Source organism: Pseudophryne corroboree, chromosome 3, assembly GCF_028390025.1.
Source record: "Pseudophryne corroboree isolate aPseCor3 chromosome 3, aPseCor3.hap2, whole genome shotgun sequence".
NCBI lineage: Eukaryota > Metazoa > Chordata > Amphibia > Anura > Myobatrachidae > Pseudophryne > Pseudophryne corroboree.
The window spans coordinates 440,848,006-440,868,393 of NC_086446.1; the positions used below are offsets into that span (position 1 = coordinate 440,848,006).

The window sequence follows — 20,388 nt, forward strand, 5'->3', positions numbered from 1 at the left end:
TAGTGTATGAAATAAAGCAGGAGTGTCAGGATGCCTTGCCTTGCCATCACCTCCATACATTCTCAACCAAGCCTGGCTAGCTCAGTCGGTAGAGCATGAGACTCTTAATCTCAGGGTCGTGGGTTCGAGCCCCACGTTGGGCGGATGTTTTTTCTTTTCCTGTACCATTGTATGTGGAACACTGTATACTTGCACCACCACAGCGCAAATGGCTGTCCTCACTTTCACAAAATACACTGCCCTATCAGCAAAAACTCAGGAATGTATTGACCGGGAATTGAACCCGGCCTCCCACGTGGCCGGCTAGATTTCTACCACTGAACCACCAATGATCCACAGATGCTTAATTTTAGACTTACTCATGTACAAAACAAAGCAGGAGAGTCAGGATGCCTTGCCTTGCCATCACCACAACTCCTCGGTTACCAAGCATTGCTAACTCGGTCGGTAAAGCATGAGACTCTTAATCTCAGGGTCGTGGGTTCGAGCCCCACATTGGTTGGATGTTTTTTTTCTTTTCCTGTACCATTGTATGTGGAACACTGTCAACTTGCACCACCACAGCGCAAATGGCTGTCCTCACTTTCACAAAATGCACTGCCATATCAGCAAAAACTCAGGACTGCATTGGCCAGGAATCGAACCCGGGCCTCCCGCGTGGCAGGCGAGAATTCTACCACTGAACCACCAATGCTCCACAGGTACTTAATTTTACACTTACTCGTGTACTTTAGTGTATGAAACAAAGCAGGAGTGTCAGGATGCCTTGCCTTGCCTTGCCATCACCTCCATATATTCACAACCAAGCCTGGCTAGCTCAGTCGGTAAAGCATGAGACTCTTAATCACAGGGTCGTGGGTTCGAGCCCCACGTTGGGCGGATGTTTTTTCTTTTCCTGTACCATTGTATGTGGAGCACTGTATCCTTGCACCACCACAGCGCAAATGGCTGTCCTCACTTTCACAAAATACACTGCCATATCAGCAAAAACTCAGGACTGCATTGGCCGGGAATCGGTTCCGGGCCTCACGCGTGGCAGGCGAGAATTCTACCACTGAACCACCAATGCTCCACAGATGCCTAATTTTACACTTACTCATGTACTTTAGTGTATAAAACAAAGCAGGAGTGTCAGGATGCCTTGCCTTGCCATCACCTCCAAGCCTACGTAACCAAGCCCGACTAGCACAGTCGCTAGAGCATAAGACTATTAATCTTAGGGTCATATATTTGAGCTCCATGTTGGGCAGTTGTTTTTTTCTCTTCCTTTACCATTGTATGTGGAACAGTGTATACTTGCATCACCACAGCGCAAATGGCTGTCCTCACTTTCACAAAATGCACTGCCCTATCAGCAAAAACTCAGGAATGTATTGACCGGGAATTGAACCCGGCCTCCCACGTGGCCGGCTAGATTTCTACCACTGAACCACCAATGATCCACAGATGCTTAATTTTAGACTTACTCATGTACTTTAGTGTACAAAACAAAGCAGGAGAGTCAGGATGCCTTGCCTTGCCATCACCACAACTCCTCGGTTACCAAGCATTGCTAACTCAGTCGGTAAAGCATGAGACTCTTAATCTCAGGGTCGTGGGTTCGAGCCCCACATTGGGCGGATGTTTTTTTTCTTTTCCTGTACCATTGTATGTGGAACACTGTCAACTTGCCCCACCACAGCGCAAATGGCTGTCCTCACTTTCACAAAATGCACTGTCATATCAGCAAAAACTCAGGACTGCATTGGCCGGGAATCGAACCCGGGCCTCCCGCGTGGCAGGCGAGAATTCTACCACTGAACCACCAATGCTCCACGGATACTTAATTTTACACTTACTCGTGTACTTTAGTGTATGAAATAAAGCAGGAGTGTCAGGATGCCTTGCCTTGCCATCACCTCCATACATTCTCAACCAAGCCTGGCTAGCTCAGTCGGTAGAGCATGAGACTCTTAATCTCAGGGTCGTGGGTTCGAGCCCCACGTTGGGCGGATGTTTTTTCTTTTCCTGTACCATTGTATGTGGAACACTGTATACTTGCACCACCACAGCGCAAATGGCTGTCCTCACTTTCACAAAATACACTGCCCTATCAGCAAAAACTCAGGAATGTATTGACCGGGAATTGAACCCGGCCTCCCACGTGGCCGGCTAGATTTCTACCACTGAACCACCAATGATCCACAGATGCTTAATTTTAGACTTACTCATGTACAAAACAAAGCAGGAGAGTCAGGATGCCTTGCCTTGCCATCACCACAACTCCTCGGTTACCAAGCATTGCTAACTCGGTCGGTAAAGCATGAGACTCTTAATCTCAGGGTCGTGGGTTCGAGCCCCACATTGGTTGGATGTTTTTTTTCTTTTCCTGTACCATTGTATGTGGAACACTGTCAACTTGCACCACCACAGCGCAAATGGCTGTCCTCACTTTCACAAAATGCACTGCCATATCAGCAAAAACTCAGGACTGCATTGGCCAGGAATCGAACCCGGGCCTCCCGCGTGGCAGGCGAGAATTCTACCACTGAACCACCAATGCTCCACAGGTACTTAATTTTACACTTACTCGTGTACTTTAGTGTATGAAACAAAGCAGGAGTGTCAGGATGCCTTGCCTTGCCTTGCCATCACCTCCATATATTCACAACCAAGCCTGGCTAGCTCAGTCGGTAAAGCATGAGACTCTTAATCACAGGGTCGTGGGTTCGAGCCCCACGTTGGGCGGATGTTTTTTCTTTTCCTGTACCATTGTATGTGGAGCACTGTATCCTTGCACCACCACAGCGCAAATGGCTGTCCTCACTTTCACAAAATACACTGCCATATCAGCAAAAACTCAGGACTGCATTGGCCGGGAATCGGTTCCGGGCCTCACGCGTGGCAGGCGAGAATTCTACCACTGAACCACCAATGCTCCACAGATGCCTAATTTTACACTTACTCATGTACTTTAGTGTATAAAACAAAGCAGGAGTGTCAGGATGCCTTGCCTTGCCATCACCTCCAAGCCTACGTAACCAAGCCCGACTAGCACAGTCGCTAGAGCATAAGACTATTAATCTTAGGGTCATGTATTTGAGCTCCATGTTGGGCAGTTGTTTTTTTCTCTTCCTGTACCATTGTATGTGGAACACTGTCAACTTGCACCACCACAGCGCAAATGGCTGTCCTCACTTTCACAAAATGCACTGCCATATCAGCAAAAACTCAGGACTGCATTGGCCAGGAATCGAACCCGGGCCTCCCGCGTGGCAGGCGAGAATTCTACCACTGAACCACCAATGCTCCACAGATACTTAATTTTACACTTACTCGTGTACTTTAGTGTATGAAACAAAGCAGGAGTGTCAGGATGCCTTGCCTTGCCATCACCTCCATACATTCTCAACCAAGCCTGGCTAGCTCAGTCGGTAGAGCATGAGACTCTTAATGTCAGGGTCGTGGGTTCGAGCCCCACGTTGGGCGGATGTTTTTTCTTTTCCTGTACCATTGTATGTGGAACACTGTATACTTGCACCACCACAGCGCAAATGGCTGTCCTCACTTTCACAAAATGCACTGCCCTATCAGCAAAAACTCAGGAATGTATTGACCGGGAATTGAACCCGGCCTCCCACGTGGCCGGCTAGATTTCTACCACTGAACCACCAATGATCCACAGATGCTTAATTTTAGACTTACTCATGTACAAAACAAAGCAGGAGAGTCAGGATGCCTTGCCTTGCCATCACCACAACTCCTCGGTTACCAAGCATTGCTAACTCAGTCGGTAAAGCATGAGACTCTTAATCTCAGGGTCGTGGGTTCGAGCCCCACATTGGTTGGATGTTTTTTTTCTTTTCCTGTACCATTGTATGTGGAACACTGTCAACTTGCACCACCACAGCGCAAATGGCTGTCCTCACTTTCACAAAATACACTGCCATATCAGCAAAAACTCAGGACTGCATTGGCCGGGAATCGATTCCGGGCCTCACGAGTGGCAGGCGAGAATTCTACCACTGAACCACCAATGCTCCACAGATGCCTAATTTTACACTTACTCATGTACTTTAGTGTATAAAACAAAGCAGGAGTGTCAGGATGCCTTGCCTTGCCATCACCTCCAAGCCTACGTAACCAAGCCCGACTAGCACAGTCGCTAGAGCATAAGACTATTAATCTTAGGGTCATGTATTTGAGCTATATGTTGGGCAGTTGTTTTTTTCTCTTTCTTTACCATTGTATGTGGAACAGTGTATACTTGCATCACCACAGCGCAAATGGCTGTCCTCACTTTCACAAAATGCACTGCCCTATCAGCAAAAACTCAGGAATGTATTGACCGGGAATTGAACCCGGCCTCCCACGTGGCCGGCTAGATTTCTACCACTGAACCACCAATGATCCACAGATGCTTAATTTTAGACTTACTCATGTACTTTAGTGTACAAAACAAAGCAGGAGAGTCAGGATGCCTTGCCTTGCCTTGCCATCACCACAACTCCTCGGTTACCAAGCATTGCTAACTCAGTCGGTAAAGCATGAGACTCTTAATCTCAGGGTCGTGGGTTCGAGCCCCACATTGGGCGGATGTTTTTTTTCTTTTCCTGTACCATTGTATGTGGAACACTGTCAACTTGCACCACCACAGCGCAAATGGCTGTCCTCACTTTCACAAAATGCACTGCCATATCAGCAAAAACTCAGGACTGCATTGGCCGGGAATCGAACCCGGGCCTCCCGCGTGGCAGGCGAGAATTCTACCACTGAACCACCAATGCTCCACAGGTACTTAATTTTACACTTACTCGTGTACTTTAGTGTATGAAACAAAGCAGGAGTGTCAGGATGCCTTGCCTTGCCTTGCCATCACCTCCATACATTCACAACCAAGCCTGGCTAGCTCAGTCGGTAGAGCATGAGACTCTTAATCACAGGGTCGTGGGTTCGAGCCCCACGTTGGGTGGATGTTTTTTCTTTTCCTGTACCATTGTATGTGGAGCACTGTATCCTTGCACCACCACAGCGCAAATGGCTGTCCTCACTTTCACAAAATACACTGCCATATCAGCAAAAACTCAGGACTGCATTGGCCGGGAATCGGTTCCGGGCCTCACGCGTGGCAGGCGAGAATTCTACCACTGAACCACCAATGCTCCACAGATGCCTAATTTTACACTTACTCATGTACTTTAGTGTATAAAACAAAGCAGGAGTGTCAGGATGCCTTGCCTTGCCATCACCTCCAAGCCTACGTAACCAAGCCCGACTAGCACAGTCGCTAGAGCATAAGACTATTAATCTTAGGGTCATGTATTTGAGCTCCATGTTGGGCAGTTGTTTTTTTCTCTTCCTGTACCATTGTATGTGGAACAGTGTATACTTGCATCACCACAGCGCAAATGGCTGTCCTCACTTTCACAAAATGCACTGCCCTATCAGCAAAAACTCAGGAATGTATTGACCGGGAATTGAACCCGGCCTCCCACGTGGCCGGCTATATTTCTACCACTGAACCACCAATGATCCACAGATGCTTATTTTTAAACTTACTCATGTACTTTAGTGTACAAATCAAAGCAGGAGAGTCAGGATGCCTTCCCTTTCCATAACCACAACTCCTCAGTTACCAAGCACTGCTAACTCAGTCGGTAAAGCATGCGACTCTTAATCTCAGGGTCGTGGGTTCGAGCCCCACATTGGGCGGATGTTTTTTTTCTTTTCCTGTACCATTGTATGTGGAACACTGTCAACTTGCACCACCACAGCGCAAATGGCTGTCCTCACTTTCACAAAATACACTGCCATATCAGCAAAAACTCAGGACTGCATTGGCCGGGAATCGAACCCTGGCCTCCCGCGTGGCAGGTGAGAATTCTACCACTGAACCACCAATGCTCCACAGGTACTTAATTTTACACTTACTCGTGTACTTTAGTGTATGAAACAAAGCAGGAGTGTCAGGATGCCTTGCCTTGCCTTGCCATCACCTCCATACATTCGCAACCAAGCCTGGCTAGCTCAGTCGGTAGAGCATGAGACTCTTAATCTCAGGGTCGTGGGTTCGACCCCAACGTTGGGCGGATGTTTTTTCTTTTCCTGTACCATTGTATGTGGAACACTGTATACTTGCACCACCACAGCGCAAATGGCTGTCCTCACTTTCACAAAATACACTGCCATATCAGCAAAAACTCAGGACTGCATTGGCCGGGAATCAAACCCAGGCCTCCCGCGTGGCAGGCGTGAATTCTTCCACTGAACCACCAATGCTCCACAGATACTTAACTTTATACTTACTCGTGTACTTTAGTGTATGAAATAAAGCAGGAGTGTCAGGATGCCTTGCCTTGCCATCACCTCCATACATTCTCAACCAAGCCTGGCTAGCTCAGTCGGTAGAGCATGAGACTCTTAATCTCAGGGTCGTGGGTTCGAGCCCCACGTTGGGCGGATGTTTTTTCTTTTCCTGTACCATTGTATGTGGAACACTGTCAACTTGCACCACCACAGCGCAAATGGCTGTCCTCACTTTCACAAAATACACTGCCATATCAGCAAAAACTCAGGACTGCATTGGCCGGGAATCGATTCCGGGCCTCATGAGTGGCAGGCGAGAATTCTACCACTGAACCACCAATGCTCCACAGATGCCTAATTTTACACTTACTCATGTACTTTAGTGTATAAAACAAAGCAGGAGTGTCAGGATGCCTTGCCTTGCCATCACCTCCAAGCCTACGTAACCAAGCCCGACTAGCACAGTCGCTAGAGCATAAGACTATTAATCTTAGGGTCATGTATTTGAGCTCCATGTCGGGCAGTTGTTTTTTTCTCTTCCTTTACCATTGTATGTGGAACAGTGTATACTTGCATCACCACAGCGCAAATGGCTGTCCTCACTTTCACAAAATGCACTGCCATATCAGCAAAAACCCAGGACTGCATTGGCCGGGAATCGAACCCGGGCCTCCCGCGTGGCAGGCAAGAATTCTACCACTGAACCACCAATGCTCCACAGGTACTTAATTTTACACTTACTCATGTACTTTAGTGTATAAAACAAAGCAGGAGTGTCAGGATGCCTTGCCTTGCCATCACCTCCAAGCCTACGTAACCAAGCCCGACTAGCACAGTCGCTAGAGTATAAGACTATTAATCTTAGGGTCATGTATTTGAGCTCCATGTTGGGCACTTGTTTTTTTCTCTTTCTATACCATTGTATGTGGAACAGTGTATACTTGCATCACCACAGCGCAAATGGCTGTCCTCACTTTCACAAAATGCACTGCCCTATCAGCAAAAACTCAGGAATGTATTGACCGGGAATTGAACCCGGCCTCCCACGTGGCCGGCTAGATTTCTACCACTGAACCACCAATGATCCACAGATGTTTAATTTTAGACTTACTCATGTACTTTAGTGTACAAAACAAAGCAGGAGAGTCAGGATGCCTTTCCTTGCCATCACCACAACTCCTCGGTTACCAAGCATTGCTAACTCAGTCGGTAAAGCATGAGACTCTTAATCTCAGGGTCGTGGGTTCGAGCCCCACATTGGGCGGATGTTTTTTTTCTTTTCCTGTACCATTGTATGTGGAACACTGTCAACTTGCACCACCACAGCGCAAATGGCTGTCCTCACTTTCACAAAATGCACTGCCATATCAGCAAAAACTCAGGACTGCATTGGCCGGGAATCGAACCCGGGCCTCCCGCGTGGCAGGCGAGAATTCTACCACTGAACCACCAATGCTCCACAGGTACTTAACATTACACTTACTCGTGTACTTTAGTGTATGAAACAAAGCAGGAGTGTCAGGATGCCTTGCCTTGCCTTGCCATCACCTCCATATATTCGCAACCAAGCCTGGCTAGCTCAGTCGGTAGAGCATGAGACTCTTAATCTCAGGGTCGTGGGTTCGACCCCCACGTTGGGCGGATGTTTTTTCTTTTCCTGTACCATTGTATGTGGAACACTGTATACTTGCACCACCACAGCGCTAATGGCTGTCCTCACTTTCACAAAATACACTGCCATATCAGCAAAAACTCAGGACTGCATTGGCCGGGAATCGATTCCGGGCCTCACGCGTGGCAGGTGAGAATTCTACCACTGAACCACCAATGCTCCACAGATGCCTAATTTTACACTTACTCATGTACTTTAGTGTATAAAACAAAGCAGGAGTGTCAGGATGCCTTGCCATCACCTCCAAGCCTACGTAACCAAGCCCGACTAGCACAGTCACTAGAGCATAAGACTATTAATCTTAGGGTCATGTATTTGAGCTCCATGTTGGGCAGTTGTTTTTTTCTCTTCCTGTACCATTGTATGTGGAACAGTGTATACTTGCATCACCACAGCGCAAATGGCTGTCCTCACTTTCACAAAATGCACTGCCCTATCAGCAAAAACTCAGGAATGTATTGACCGGGAATTGAACCCGGCCTCCCACGTGGCCGGCTAGATTTCTACCACTGAACCACCAATGATCCACAGATGCTTAATTTTAGACTTACTCATGTACTTTAGTGTACAAAACAAAGCAGGAGAGTCAGGATGCCTTGCCTTGCCATCACCACAACTCCTCGGTTACCAAGCATTGCTAACTCAGTCGGTAAAGCATGAGACTCTTAATCTCAGGGTCGTGGGTTCGAGCCCCACATTGGGCGGATGTTTTTTTTCTTTTCCTGTACCATTGTATGTGGAACACTGTCAACTTGCACCACCACAGCGCAAATGGCTGTCCTCACTTTCACAAAATGCACTGCCATATCAGCAAAAACTCAGGACTGCATTGGCCGGGAATCGAACCCGGGCCTCCCGCGTGGCAGGCGAGAATTCTACCACTGAACCACCAATGCTCCACAGATACTTAATATTACACTTACTCGTGTACTTTAGTGTATGAAACAAAGCAGGAGTGTCAGGATGCCTTGCCTTGCCTTGCCATCACCTCCATACATTCGCAACCAAGCCTGGCTAGCTCAGTCGGTAGAGCATGAGACTCTTAATCTCAGGGTCGTGGGTTCGACCCCAACATTGGGCGGATGTTTTTTCTTTTCCTGTACCATTGTATGTGGAACACTGTATACTTGCACCACCACAGCGCAAATGGCTGTCCTCACTTTCACAAAATACACTGCCATATCAGCAAAAACTCAGGACTGCATTGGCCGGGAATCGAACCCAGGCCTCCCGCGTGGCAGGCGTGAATTCTTCCACTGAACCACCAATGCTCCACAGATACTTAACTTTATACTTACTCGTGTACTTTAGTGTATGAAATAAAGCAGGAGTGTCAGGATGCCTTGCCTTGCCATCACCTCCATACATTCTCAACCAAGCCTGGCTAGCTCAGTCGGTAGAGCATGAGACTCTTAATCTCAGGGTCGTGGGTTCGACCCCCACGTTGGGCGGATGTTTTATCTTTTCCTGTACCATTGTATGTGGAACACTGTATACTTGCACCACCACAGCGCAAATGGCTGTCCTCACTTTCACAAAATACACTGCCATATCAGCAAAAACTCAGGACTGCATTGGCCGGGAATCGATTCCGGGCCTCACGCGTGGCAGGTGAGAATTCTACCACTGAACCACCAATGCTCCACAGATGCCTAATTTTACACTTACTCATGTACTTTAGTGTATAAAACAAAGCAGGAGTGTCAGGATGCCTTGCCATCACCTCCAAGCCTACGTAACCAAGCCCGACTAGCACAGTCGCTAGAGCATAAGACTATTAATCTTAGGGTCATGTATTTGAGCTCCATGTTGGGCAGTTGTTTTTTTCTCTTCCTGTACCATTGTATGTGGAACAGTGTATACTTGCATCACCACAGCGCAAATGGCTGTCCTCACTTTCACAAAATGCACTGCCCTATCAGCAAAAACTCAGGAATGTATTGACCGGGAATTGAACCCGGCCTCCCACGTGGCCGGCTAGATTTCTACCACTGAACCACCAATGATCCACAGATGCTTAATTTTAGACTTACTCATGTACTTTAGTGTACAAAACAAAGCAGGAGAGTCAGGATGCCTTGCCTTGCCATCACCACAACTCCTCGCTTACCAAGCATTGCTAACTCAGTCGGTAAAGCATGAGACTCTTAATCTCAGGGTCGTGGGTTCGAGCTCCACATTGGGTGGATGTTTTTTTTCTTTTCCTGTACCATTGTATGTGGAACACTGTCAACTTGCCCCACCACAGCGCAAATGGCTGTCCTCACTTTCACAAAATGCACTGCCATATCAGCAAAAGCTCAGGAATGTATTGACCGGGAATTGAACCCGGCCTCCCATGTGGCCGGCTAGATTTCTACCACTGAACCACCAATGATCCACAGATGCTTAATTTTAGACTTACTCATGTACTTTAGTGTACAAAACAAAGCAGGAGAGTCAGGATGCCTTGCCTTGCCATCACCACAACTCCTCGGTTACCAAGCATTGCTAACTCAGTCGGTAAAGCATGAGACTCTTAATCTCAGGGTCGTGGGTTCGAGCCCCACATTGGGCGGATGTTTTTTTTCTTTTCCTGTACCATTGTATGTGGAACACTGTCAACTTGCACCACCACAGCGCAAATGGCTGTCCTCACTTTCACGAAATGCACTGCCATATCAGCAAAAACTTAGGACTGCATTGGCCGGGAATCGAACCCGGGCCTCCCGCGTGGCAGGCGAGAATTCTACCACTGAACCACCAATGCTCCACAGGTACTTCATGCTACACTTACTCGTGTACTTTAGTGTATGAAACAAAGCAGGAGTGTCAGGATGCCTTGCCTTGCCATCACCTCCATATATTCTCAACCAAGCCTGGCTAGCTCAGTCGGTAGAGCATGAGACTCTTAATCTCAGGGTCGTGGGTTCGAGCCCCACGTTAGGCGGATGTTTTTTCTTTTCCTGTACCATTGTATGTGGAACACTGTCAACTTGCACCACCACAGCGCAAATGGATGTCCTCACTTTCACAAAATACACTGCCATATCAGCAAAAACTCAGGACTGCATTGGCCGGGAATCGATTCCGGGCCTCACGCGTGGCAGGCAAGAATTCTACCACTGAACCACCAATGCTCCACAGATGTCTAATTTTACACTTACTCATGTACTTTAGTGTATAAAACAAAGCAGGAGTGTCAGGATGCCTTGCCTTGCCATCACCTCCAAGCCTACGTAACCAAGCCCGACTAGCACAGTCGCTAGAGCATAAGACTCTTAATCTCAGGGTCGTGGGTTCGAGCCCCACATTGGGCGGATGTTTTTTCCTTTCCTGTACCATTGTATGTGGAACACTGTATACTTGCACCACCACAGCGCAAATGACTGTCCTCACTTTCACAAAATGCACTGCCCTATCAGCAAAAACTCAGGAATGTATTGACCGGGAATTGAACCCGGCCTCCCACGTGGCCGGCTAGATTTCTACCACTGAACCACCAATGATCCACAGATGCTTAATTTTAGACTTACTCATGTACTTTAGTGTACAAAACAAAGCAGGAGAGTCAGGATGCCTTGCCTTGCCATCACCACAACTCCTCGGTTACCAAGCATTGCTAACTCAGTCGGTAAAGTATGAGACTCTTAATCTCAGGGTCGTGGGTTCGAGCCCCACATTGGGCGGATGTTTTTTTTCTTTTCCTGTACCATTGTATGTGGAACACTGTCAACTTGCCCCACCACAGCGCAAATGGCTGTCCTCACTTTCACAAAATGCACTGCCATATCAGCAAAAACTCAGGACTGCATTGGCCGGGAATCGAACCCGGGCCTCCCGAGTGGCAGGCGAGAATTCTACCACTGAACCACCAATGCTCCACAGGTACTTAATTTTACACTTACTCGTGTACTTTAGTGTATGAAACAAAGCAGGAGTGTCAGGATGCCTTGCCTTGCCATCACCTCCTTACATTCTCAACCAAGCCTGGCTAGCTCAGTCGGTAGAGCATGAGACTCTTAATCTCAGGGTCGTGGGTTCGAGCCCCACGTTGGGCGGATGTTTTTTCTTTTCCTGTACCATTGTATGTGGAACACTGTCAACTTGCACCACCACAGCGCAAATGGCTGTCCTCACTTTCACAAAATACACTGCCATATCAGCAAAAACTCAGGACTGCATTGGCCGGGAATCGATTCCGGGCCTCACGAGTGGCAGGCGAGAATTCTACCACTGAACCACCAATGCTCCACAGATGCCTAATTTTACACTTACCCATGTACTTTAGTGTATAAAACAAAGCAGGAGTGTCAGGATGCCTTGCCTTGCCATCACCTCCAAGCCTACGTAACCAAGCCCGACTAGCACAGTCGCTAGAGCATAAGACTATTAATCTTAGGGTCATGTATTTGAGCTCCATGTTGGGCAGTTGTTTTTTTCTCTTCCTTTACCATTGTATGTGGAACAGTGTATACTTGCATCACCACAGCGCAAATGGCTGTCCTCACTTTCACAAAATGCACTGCCCTATCAGCAAAAACTCAGGAATGTATTGACCGGGAATTGAACCCGGCCTCCCACGTGGCCGGCTAGATTTCTACCACTGAACCACCAATGATCCACAGATGCTTAATTTTAGACTTACTCATGTACTTTAGTGTACAAAACAAAGCAGGAGAGTCAGGATGCCTTGCCTTGCCATCACCACAACTCCTCGGTTACCAAGCATTGCTAACTTAGTCGGTAAAGCATGAGACTCTTAATCTCAGGGTCGTGGGTTCGAGCCCCACATTGGGCGGATGTTTTTTTTCTTTTCCTGTACCATTGTATTTTGAACACTGTCAACTTGCACCACCACAGCGCAAATGGCTGTCCTCACTTTCACAAAATGCACTGCCATATCAGCAAAAACTCAGGACTGCATTGGCCGGGAATCGAACCCGGGCCTCCCGCGTGGCAGGCGAGAATTCTACCACTGAACCACCAATGCTCCACAGGTACTTAATTTTACACTTACTCGTGTACTTTAGTGTATGAAACAAAGCAGGAGTGTCAGGATGCCTTGCCTTGCCATCACCTCCATACATTCTCAACCAAGCCTGGCTAGCTCAGTCGGTAGAGCATGAGACTCTTAATCTCAGGGTCGTGGGTTCGAGCCCCACGTTGGGCGGATGTTTTTTCCTTTCCTGTACCATTGTATGTGGAACACTGTATACTTGCACCACCACAGCGCAAATGGCTGTCCTCACTTTCACAAAATGCACTGCCCTATCAGCAAAAACTCAGGAATGTATTGACCCGGAATTGAACCCGGCCTCCCACGTGGCCGGCTAGATTTCTACCACTGAACCACCAATGATCCACAGATGCTTAATTTTAGACTTACTCATGTACTTTAGTGTACAAAACAAAGCAGGAGAGTCAGGATGCCTTGCCTTGCCATCACCACAACTCCTCGCTTACCAAGCATTGCTAACTCAGTCGGTAAAGCATGAGACTCTTAATGTCAGGGTCGTGGGTTCGAGCCCCACATTGGGTGGATGTTTTTTTTCTTTTCCTGTACCATTGTATGTGGAACACTGTCAACTTGCACCACCACAGCGCAAATGGCTGTCCTCACTTTCACAAAATGCACTGCCATATCAGCAAAAATTCAGGACTGCATTGGCCGGAAATCGAACGCGGGCCTCCCGCGTGGCAGGCGAGAATTCTACCACTGAACCACCAATGCTCCACAGATACTTAACTTTACACTTACTCGTGTACTTTAGTGTATGAAATAAAGCAGGAGTGTCAGGATGCCTTGCCTTGCCATCACCTTTATACATTCTCAACCAAGCCTGGCTAGCTCAGTCGGTAGAGCATGAGACTCTTAATCTCAGGGTCGTGGGTTCGACCCCCACGTTGGGCGGATGTTTTTTCTTTTCCTGTACCATTGTATGTGGAACACTGTATACTTCCACCACCACAGCGCAAATGGCTGTCCTCACTTTCACAAAATACACTGCCATATCAGCAAAAACTCAGGACTGCATTGGCCGGGAATCGATTCCAGGCCTCACGAGTGGCAGGCGAGAATTCTACCACTGAACCACCAATGTTCCACAGATGCTTAATTTTAGACTTACTCATGTACTTTAGTGTACAAAACAAAGCAGGAGAGTCAGGATGCCTTGCCTTGCCATCACCACAAATCCTCGGTTACCAAGCATTGCTAACTCAGTCGGTAAAGCATGAGACTCTTAATCTCAGGGTCGTGGGTTCGAGCCCCACATTAAGCGGATGTTTTTTTTCTTTTCCTGTACCATTGTATGTGGAACACTGTCAACTTGCACCACCACAGCGCAAATGGCTGTCCTCACTTTCACAAAATGCACTGCCATATCAGCAAAAATTCAGGACTGCATTGGCCGGAAATCGAACCCGGGCCTCCCGCGTGGCAGGCGAGAATTCTACCACTGAACCACCAATGCTCCACAGGTACTTAATTTTACACTTACTCGTGTACTTTAGTGTATGAAACAAAGCAGGAGTGTCAGGATGCCTTGCCTTGCCATCACCTCCATACATTCTCAACCAAGCCTGGCTAGCTCAGTCGGTAGAGCATGAGACTCTTAATCTCAGGGTCGTGGGTTCGAGCCCCACGTTGGGTGGATGTTTTTTCCTTTCCTGTACTATTGTATGTGGAACACTGTATACTTGCACCACCACAGCGCAAATGACTGTCCTCACTTTCACAAAATGCACTGCCCTATCAGCAAAAACTCAGGAATGTATTGACCCGGAATTGAACCCGGCCTCCCACGTGGCCGGCTAGATTTCTACCACTGAACCACCAACGATCCACAGATGCTTAATTTTAGACTTACTCATGTACTTTAGTGTACAAAACAAAGCAGGAGAGTCAGGATGCCTTGCCTTGCCATCACCACAATTCCTCGCTTACCAAGCATTGCTAACTCAGTCGGTAAAGCATGAGACTCTTAATCTCAGGGTCGTGGGTTCGAGCCCCACATTGGGCGGATGTTTTTTTTCTTTTCCTGTACCATTGTATGTGGAACACTGTCAACTTGCACCACCACAGCGCAAATGGCTGTCCTCACTTTCACAAAATGCACTGCCATATCAGCAAAAAATCAGGACTGCATTGGCCGGGAATCGAACCCGGGCCTCCCGCGTGGCAGGCGAGAATTCTACCACTGAACCACCAATGCTCCACAGGTACTTAATTTTACACTTACTCGTGTACTTTAGTGTATGAAACAAAGCAGGAGTGTCAGGATGCCTTGCCTTGCCTTGCCATCACCTCCATACATTCGCAACCAAGCCTGGCTAGCTCAGTCGGTAGAGCATGAGACTCTTAATCTCAGGGTCGTGGGTTCGAGCCCCACGTTGGGCGGATGTTTTTTCTTTTCCTGTACCATTGTATGTGGAACACTGTATACTTGCACCACCACAGCGCAAATGGCTGTCCTCACTTTCACAAAATACACTGCCATATCAGCAAAAACTAAGGACTGCATTGGCCGGGAATCGATTGCGGGCCTCACGCGTGGCAGGCGAGAATTCTACCACTGAACCACCAATGCTCCACAGATGCCTAATTTTACACTTACTCATGTACTTTAGTGTATAAAACAAAGCAGGAGTATCAGGATGCCTTACCTTGCCATCACCTCCAAGCCTACGTAACCAAGCCCGACTAGCACAGTCGCTAGAGCATAAGACTATTAATCTTAGGGTCATGTATTTGAGCTCCATGTTGGGCAGTTGTTTTTTTCTCTTCCTGTACCATTGTATGTGGAACAGTGTATACTTGCATCACCACAGCGTAAATGGCTGTCCTCACTTTCACAAAATGCACTGCCCTATCAGCAAAAACTCAGGAATGTATTGACCGGGAATTGAACCCGGCCTCCCATGTGGCCGGCTAGATTTCTACCACTGAACCACCAATGATCCACAGATGCTTAATTTTAGACTTACTCATGTACTTTAGTGTACAAAACAAAGCAGGAGAGTCAGGATGCCTTGCCTTGCCATCACCACAACTCCTCGGTTACCAAGCATTGCTAACTCAGTCGGTAAAGCATGAGACTCTTAATCTCAGGGTCGTGGGTTCGAGCCCCACATTGGGCGGATGTTTTTTTTCTTTTCCTGTACCATTGTATGTGGAACACTGTCAACTTGCACCACCACAGCGCAAATGGCTGTCCTCACTTTCACAAAATGCACTGCCATATCAGCAAAAACTTAGGACTGCATTGGCCGGGAATCGAACCCGGGCCTCCCGCGTGGCAGGCGAAAATTCTACCACTGAACCACCAATGCTCCACAGGTACTTCATGCTACACTTACTCGTGTACTTTAGTGTATGAAACAAAGCAGGAGTGTCAGGATGCCTTGCCTTGCCATCACCTCCATATATTCTCAACCAAGCCTGGCTAGCTCAGTCGGTAGAGCATGAGACTCTTAATCTCAGGGTCGTGGGTTCGAGCCCCACGTTAGGCGGATGTTTTTTCTTTTCCTGTACTATTGTATGTGGAACACTGTCAACTTGCACCACCACAGCGCAAATGGATGTCCTCACTTTCACAAAATACACTGCCATATCAGCAAAAACTCAGGACTGCATTGGCCGGGAATCGATTCCGGGCCTCACGCGTGGCAGGCGAGAATTCTACCACTGAACCACCAATGCTCCACAGATGCCTAATTTTACACTTACTCATGTACTTTAGTGTATAAAACAAAGCAGGAGTGTCAGGATGCCTTGCCTTGCCATCACCTCCAAGCCTACGTAACCAAGCCCGACTAGCACAGTCGCTAGAGCATAAGACTCTTAATCTCAGGGTCGTGGGTTCGAGCCCCACATTGGGCGGATGTTTTTTCTTTTCCTGTACCATTGTATGTGGAACACTGTATACTTGCACCACCACAGCGCAAATGGCTGTCCTCACTTTCACAAAATGCACTGCCCTATCAGCAAAAACTCAGGAATGTATTGACCGGGAATTGAACCCGGCCTCCCACGTGGCCGGCTAGATTTCTACCACTGAACCACCAATGATCCACAGATGCTTAATTTTAGACTTACTCATGTACTTTAGTGTACAAAACAAAGCAGGAGAGTCAGGATGCCTTGCCTTGCCATCACCACAACTCCTCGGTTACCAAGCATTGCTAACTCAGTCGGTAAAGCATGAGACTCTTAATCTCAGGGTCGTGGGTTCGAGCCCCACATTGGGCGGATGTTTTTTTTCTTTTCCTGTACCATTGTATGTGGAACACTGTCAACTTGCCCCACCACAGCGCAAATGGCTGTCCTCACTTTCACAAAATGCACTGCCATATCAGCAAAAACTCAGGACTGCATTGGCCGGGAATCGAACCCGGGCCTCCCGAGTGGCAGGCGAGAATTCTACCACTGAACCACCAATGCTCCACAGGTACTTAATTTTACACTTACTCGTGTACTTTAGTGTATGAAACAAAGCAGGAGTGTCAGGATGCCTTGCCTTGCCATCACCTCCATACATTCTCAACCAAGCCTGGCTAGCTCAGTCGGTAGAGCATGAGACTCTTAATCTCAGGGTCGTTGGTTCGAGCCCCACGTTGGGCGGATGTTTTTTCTTTTCCTGTACCATTGTATGTGGAACACTGTCAACTTGCACCACCACAGCGCAAATGGCTGTCCTCACTTTCACAAAATGCACTGCCCTATCAGCAAAAACTCAGGAATGTATTGACCCGGAATTGAACCCGGCCTCCCACGTGGCCGGCTAGATTTCTACCACTGAACCACCAATGATCCACAGATGCTTAATTTTAGACTTACTCATGTACTTTAGTGTACAAAACAAAGCAGGAGAGTCAGGATGCCTTGCCTTGCCATCACCACAACTCCTCGCTTACCAAGCATTGCTAACTCAGTCGGTAAAGCATGAGACTCTTAATGTCAGGGTCGTGGGTTCGAGCCCCACATTGGGTGGATGTTTTTTTTCTTTTCCTGTACCATTGTATGTGGAACACTGTCAACTTGCACCACCACAGCGCAAATGGCTGTCCTCACTTTCACAAAATGCACTGCCATATCAGCAAAAATTCAAGACTGCATTGGCCGGAAATCGAACGCGGGCCTCCCGCGTGGCAGGCGAGAATTCTACCACTGAACCACCAATGCTCCACAGATACTTAACTTTACACTTACTCGTGTACTTTAGTGTATGAAATAAAGCAGGAGTGTCAGGATGCCTTGCCTTGCCATCACCTTTATACATTCTCAACCAAGCCTTGCTAGCTCAGTCGGTAGAGCATGAGACTCTTAATCTCAGGGTCGTGGGTTCGAACCCCACGTTGGGCGGATGTTTTTTCTTTTCCTGTACCATTGTATGTGGAACACTGTATACTTCCACCACCACAGCGCAAATGGCTGTCCTCACTTTCACAAAATACACTGCCATATCAGCAAAAACTCAGGACTGCATTGGCCGGGAATCGATTCCAGGCCTCACGAGTGGCAGGCGAGAATTCTACCACTGAACCACCAATGCTCCACAGATGCCTAATTTTTCACTTACTCATGTACTTTAGTGTATAAAACAAAGCAGGAGTGTCAGGATGCCTTGCCTTGCCATCACCTCCAAGCCTACGTAACCAAGCCCGACTAGCACAGTCGCTAGAGTATAAGACTATTAATCTTAGGGTCATGTATTTGAGCTCCATGTTGGGCAGTTGTTTTTTTCTCTTCCTTTACCATTGTATGTGGAACAGTGTATACTTGCATCACCACAGCGCAAATGGCTGTCCTCACAAAATACACTGCCATATCAGCAAAAACTCAGGACTGCATTGGCCGGGAATCGATTCCGGGCCTCACGAGTGGCAGGCGAGAATTCTACCACTGAACCACCAATGCTCCACAGATGCCTAATTTTTCACTTACTCATGTACTTTAGTGTATAAAACAAAGCAGGAGTGTCAGGATGCCTTGCCTTGCCATCACCTCCAAGCCTACGTAACCAAGCCCGACTAGCACAGTCGCTAGAGTATAAGACTATTAATCTTAGGGTCATGTATTTGAGCTCCATGTTGGGCAGTTGTTTTTTTCTCTTCCTTTACCATTGTATGTGGAACACTGTATACTTGCACCACCACAGCGCAAATGACTGTCCTCACTTTCACAAAATGCACTGCCCTATCAGCAAAAACTCAGGAATGTATTGACCCGGAATTGAACCCGGCCTCCCACGTGGCCGGCTAGATTTCTACCACTGAACCACCAATGATCCACAGATGCTTAATTTTAGACTTACTCATGTACTTTAGTGTACAAAACAAAGCAGGAGAGTCAGGATGCCTTGCCTTGCCATCACCACAACTCCTCGCTTACCAAGCATTGCTAACTCAGTCGGTAAAGCATGAGACTCTTAATCTCAGGGTCGTGGGTTCGAGCCCCACATTGGGCGGATGTTTTTTTTCTTTTCCTGTACCATTGTATGTGGAACACTGTCAACTTGCACCACCACAGCGCAAATGGCTGTCCTCACTTTCACAAAATACACTGCCATGTCAGCAAAAACTCAGTACTGCATTGGCCGGGAATCGATTCCGGGCCTCACGAGTGGCAGGCGATAATTCTACCACTGAACCACCAATGCTCCACAGATGCCTAATTTTTCACTTACTCATGTACTTTAGTGTATAAAACAAAGCAGGAGTGTCAGGATGCCTTGCCTTGCCATCACCTCCAAGCCTACGTAACCAAGCCCGACTAGCACAGTCGCTAGAGCATAAGACTATTAATCTTAGGGTCATGTATTTGAGCTCCATGTTGGGCAGTTGTTTTTTTCTCTTCCTTTACCATTGTATGTGGAACAGTGTATACTTGCATCACCACAGCGCAAATGGCTGTCCTCACTTTCACAAAATGCTCTGCCCTATCAGCAAAAACTCAGGAATGTATTGACCGGGAATTGAACCCGGCCTCCCACGTGGCCGGCTAGATTTCTACCACTGAACCACCAATGTTCCACAGATGCTTAATTTTAGACTTACTCATGTACTTTAGTGTACAAAACAAAGCAGGAGAGTCAGGATGCCTTGCCTTGCCATCACCACAAATCCTCGGTTACCAAGCATTGCTAACTCAGTCGGTAAAGCATGAGACTCTTAATCTTAGGGTCGTGGGTTCGAGCCCCACATTGGGCGGATGTTTTTTTTCTTTTCCTGTACCATTGTATGTGGAACACTGTCAACTTGCACCACCACAGCGCAAATGGCTGTCCTCACTTTCACAAAATGCACTGCCATATCAGCAAATATTCAGGACTGCATTGGCCGGAAATCGAACCCGGGCCTCCCGCGTGGCAGGCGAGAATTCTACCACTGAACCACCAATGCTCCACAGATACTTAACTTTACACTTACTCGTGTACTTTAGTGTATGA

The 20,388-nt window shown here is 47.6% G+C and overlaps 37 non-coding genes across 37 annotated transcripts; 19 read left to right on the plus strand and 18 right to left on the minus strand.

Annotated features, from left to right (window-relative positions):
• Positions 1-70: 70 nt before the first annotated feature.
• TRNAK-CUU (transfer RNA lysine (anticodon CUU)) lies at positions 71-143 on the plus strand. Its single transcript has one exon. It is a non-coding gene; the product is annotated as a tRNA-Lys (tRNA).
• Positions 144-623: 480 nt separating this feature from the next.
• On the minus strand, positions 624-694 carry TRNAG-GCC (transfer RNA glycine (anticodon GCC)). The gene has a single exon. It is a non-coding gene; the product is annotated as a tRNA-Gly (tRNA).
• A 112-nt stretch (positions 695-806) lies between these two features.
• TRNAK-CUU (transfer RNA lysine (anticodon CUU)) lies at positions 807-879 on the plus strand. The gene has a single exon. It is a non-coding gene; the product is annotated as a tRNA-Lys (tRNA).
• An 861-nt stretch (positions 880-1,740) lies between these two features.
• On the minus strand, positions 1,741-1,811 carry TRNAG-GCC (transfer RNA glycine (anticodon GCC)). Its single transcript has one exon. It is a non-coding gene; the product is annotated as a tRNA-Gly (tRNA).
• Positions 1,812-1,918: 107 nt separating this feature from the next.
• On the plus strand, positions 1,919-1,991 carry TRNAK-CUU (transfer RNA lysine (anticodon CUU)). Its single transcript has one exon. It is a non-coding gene; the product is annotated as a tRNA-Lys (tRNA).
• A 480-nt stretch (positions 1,992-2,471) lies between these two features.
• On the minus strand, positions 2,472-2,542 carry TRNAG-GCC (transfer RNA glycine (anticodon GCC)). Its single transcript has one exon. It is a non-coding gene; the product is annotated as a tRNA-Gly (tRNA).
• A 112-nt stretch (positions 2,543-2,654) lies between these two features.
• On the plus strand, positions 2,655-2,727 carry TRNAK-CUU (transfer RNA lysine (anticodon CUU)). The gene has a single exon. It is a non-coding gene; the product is annotated as a tRNA-Lys (tRNA).
• A 490-nt stretch (positions 2,728-3,217) lies between these two features.
• On the minus strand, positions 3,218-3,288 carry TRNAG-GCC (transfer RNA glycine (anticodon GCC)). Its single transcript has one exon. It is a non-coding gene; the product is annotated as a tRNA-Gly (tRNA).
• A 107-nt stretch (positions 3,289-3,395) lies between these two features.
• On the plus strand, positions 3,396-3,468 carry TRNAK-CUU (transfer RNA lysine (anticodon CUU)). Its single transcript has one exon. It is a non-coding gene; the product is annotated as a tRNA-Lys (tRNA).
• A 1,227-nt stretch (positions 3,469-4,695) lies between these two features.
• On the minus strand, positions 4,696-4,766 carry TRNAG-GCC (transfer RNA glycine (anticodon GCC)). Its single transcript has one exon. It is a non-coding gene; the product is annotated as a tRNA-Gly (tRNA).
• A 112-nt stretch (positions 4,767-4,878) lies between these two features.
• Positions 4,879-4,951, plus strand: TRNAK-CUU (transfer RNA lysine (anticodon CUU)). The gene has a single exon. It is a non-coding gene; the product is annotated as a tRNA-Lys (tRNA).
• Positions 4,952-5,812: 861 nt separating this feature from the next.
• TRNAG-GCC (transfer RNA glycine (anticodon GCC)) lies at positions 5,813-5,883 on the minus strand. Its single transcript has one exon. It is a non-coding gene; the product is annotated as a tRNA-Gly (tRNA).
• Positions 5,884-5,995: 112 nt separating this feature from the next.
• On the plus strand, positions 5,996-6,068 carry TRNAK-CUU (transfer RNA lysine (anticodon CUU)). The gene has a single exon. It is a non-coding gene; the product is annotated as a tRNA-Lys (tRNA).
• Positions 6,069-6,365: 297 nt separating this feature from the next.
• TRNAK-CUU (transfer RNA lysine (anticodon CUU)) lies at positions 6,366-6,438 on the plus strand. Its single transcript has one exon. It is a non-coding gene; the product is annotated as a tRNA-Lys (tRNA).
• Positions 6,439-6,928: 490 nt separating this feature from the next.
• Positions 6,929-6,999, minus strand: TRNAG-GCC (transfer RNA glycine (anticodon GCC)). The gene has a single exon. It is a non-coding gene; the product is annotated as a tRNA-Gly (tRNA).
• Positions 7,000-7,670: 671 nt separating this feature from the next.
• Positions 7,671-7,741, minus strand: TRNAG-GCC (transfer RNA glycine (anticodon GCC)). Its single transcript has one exon. It is a non-coding gene; the product is annotated as a tRNA-Gly (tRNA).
• Positions 7,742-7,853: 112 nt separating this feature from the next.
• TRNAK-CUU (transfer RNA lysine (anticodon CUU)) lies at positions 7,854-7,926 on the plus strand. The gene has a single exon. It is a non-coding gene; the product is annotated as a tRNA-Lys (tRNA).
• Positions 7,927-8,782: 856 nt separating this feature from the next.
• On the minus strand, positions 8,783-8,853 carry TRNAG-GCC (transfer RNA glycine (anticodon GCC)). Its single transcript has one exon. It is a non-coding gene; the product is annotated as a tRNA-Gly (tRNA).
• A 304-nt stretch (positions 8,854-9,157) lies between these two features.
• On the minus strand, positions 9,158-9,228 carry TRNAG-GCC (transfer RNA glycine (anticodon GCC)). Its single transcript has one exon. It is a non-coding gene; the product is annotated as a tRNA-Gly (tRNA).
• Positions 9,229-9,335: 107 nt separating this feature from the next.
• TRNAK-CUU (transfer RNA lysine (anticodon CUU)) lies at positions 9,336-9,408 on the plus strand. Its single transcript has one exon. It is a non-coding gene; the product is annotated as a tRNA-Lys (tRNA).
• A 1,227-nt stretch (positions 9,409-10,635) lies between these two features.
• Positions 10,636-10,706, minus strand: TRNAG-GCC (transfer RNA glycine (anticodon GCC)). The gene has a single exon. It is a non-coding gene; the product is annotated as a tRNA-Gly (tRNA).
• Positions 10,707-10,813: 107 nt separating this feature from the next.
• Positions 10,814-10,886, plus strand: TRNAK-CUU (transfer RNA lysine (anticodon CUU)). Its single transcript has one exon. It is a non-coding gene; the product is annotated as a tRNA-Lys (tRNA).
• Positions 10,887-11,746: 860 nt separating this feature from the next.
• TRNAG-GCC (transfer RNA glycine (anticodon GCC)) lies at positions 11,747-11,817 on the minus strand. Its single transcript has one exon. It is a non-coding gene; the product is annotated as a tRNA-Gly (tRNA).
• A 107-nt stretch (positions 11,818-11,924) lies between these two features.
• Positions 11,925-11,997, plus strand: TRNAK-CUU (transfer RNA lysine (anticodon CUU)). The gene has a single exon. It is a non-coding gene; the product is annotated as a tRNA-Lys (tRNA).
• An 861-nt stretch (positions 11,998-12,858) lies between these two features.
• TRNAG-GCC (transfer RNA glycine (anticodon GCC)) lies at positions 12,859-12,929 on the minus strand. Its single transcript has one exon. It is a non-coding gene; the product is annotated as a tRNA-Gly (tRNA).
• Positions 12,930-13,036: 107 nt separating this feature from the next.
• Positions 13,037-13,109, plus strand: TRNAK-CUU (transfer RNA lysine (anticodon CUU)). Its single transcript has one exon. It is a non-coding gene; the product is annotated as a tRNA-Lys (tRNA).
• A 668-nt stretch (positions 13,110-13,777) lies between these two features.
• TRNAK-CUU (transfer RNA lysine (anticodon CUU)) lies at positions 13,778-13,850 on the plus strand. Its single transcript has one exon. It is a non-coding gene; the product is annotated as a tRNA-Lys (tRNA).
• A 491-nt stretch (positions 13,851-14,341) lies between these two features.
• On the minus strand, positions 14,342-14,412 carry TRNAG-GCC (transfer RNA glycine (anticodon GCC)). Its single transcript has one exon. It is a non-coding gene; the product is annotated as a tRNA-Gly (tRNA).
• A 107-nt stretch (positions 14,413-14,519) lies between these two features.
• On the plus strand, positions 14,520-14,592 carry TRNAK-CUU (transfer RNA lysine (anticodon CUU)). Its single transcript has one exon. It is a non-coding gene; the product is annotated as a tRNA-Lys (tRNA).
• Positions 14,593-15,082: 490 nt separating this feature from the next.
• On the minus strand, positions 15,083-15,153 carry TRNAG-GCC (transfer RNA glycine (anticodon GCC)). Its single transcript has one exon. It is a non-coding gene; the product is annotated as a tRNA-Gly (tRNA).
• Positions 15,154-15,265: 112 nt separating this feature from the next.
• On the plus strand, positions 15,266-15,338 carry TRNAK-CUU (transfer RNA lysine (anticodon CUU)). Its single transcript has one exon. It is a non-coding gene; the product is annotated as a tRNA-Lys (tRNA).
• Positions 15,339-16,199: 861 nt separating this feature from the next.
• On the minus strand, positions 16,200-16,270 carry TRNAG-GCC (transfer RNA glycine (anticodon GCC)). Its single transcript has one exon. It is a non-coding gene; the product is annotated as a tRNA-Gly (tRNA).
• Positions 16,271-16,377: 107 nt separating this feature from the next.
• On the plus strand, positions 16,378-16,450 carry TRNAK-CUU (transfer RNA lysine (anticodon CUU)). The gene has a single exon. It is a non-coding gene; the product is annotated as a tRNA-Lys (tRNA).
• Positions 16,451-17,310: 860 nt separating this feature from the next.
• Positions 17,311-17,381, minus strand: TRNAG-GCC (transfer RNA glycine (anticodon GCC)). The gene has a single exon. It is a non-coding gene; the product is annotated as a tRNA-Gly (tRNA).
• Positions 17,382-17,488: 107 nt separating this feature from the next.
• Positions 17,489-17,561, plus strand: TRNAK-CUU (transfer RNA lysine (anticodon CUU)). Its single transcript has one exon. It is a non-coding gene; the product is annotated as a tRNA-Lys (tRNA).
• A 668-nt stretch (positions 17,562-18,229) lies between these two features.
• TRNAK-CUU (transfer RNA lysine (anticodon CUU)) lies at positions 18,230-18,302 on the plus strand. Its single transcript has one exon. It is a non-coding gene; the product is annotated as a tRNA-Lys (tRNA).
• Positions 18,303-20,270: 1,968 nt separating this feature from the next.
• TRNAG-GCC (transfer RNA glycine (anticodon GCC)) lies at positions 20,271-20,341 on the minus strand. The gene has a single exon. It is a non-coding gene; the product is annotated as a tRNA-Gly (tRNA).
• Positions 20,342-20,388: the final 47 nt, after the last annotated feature.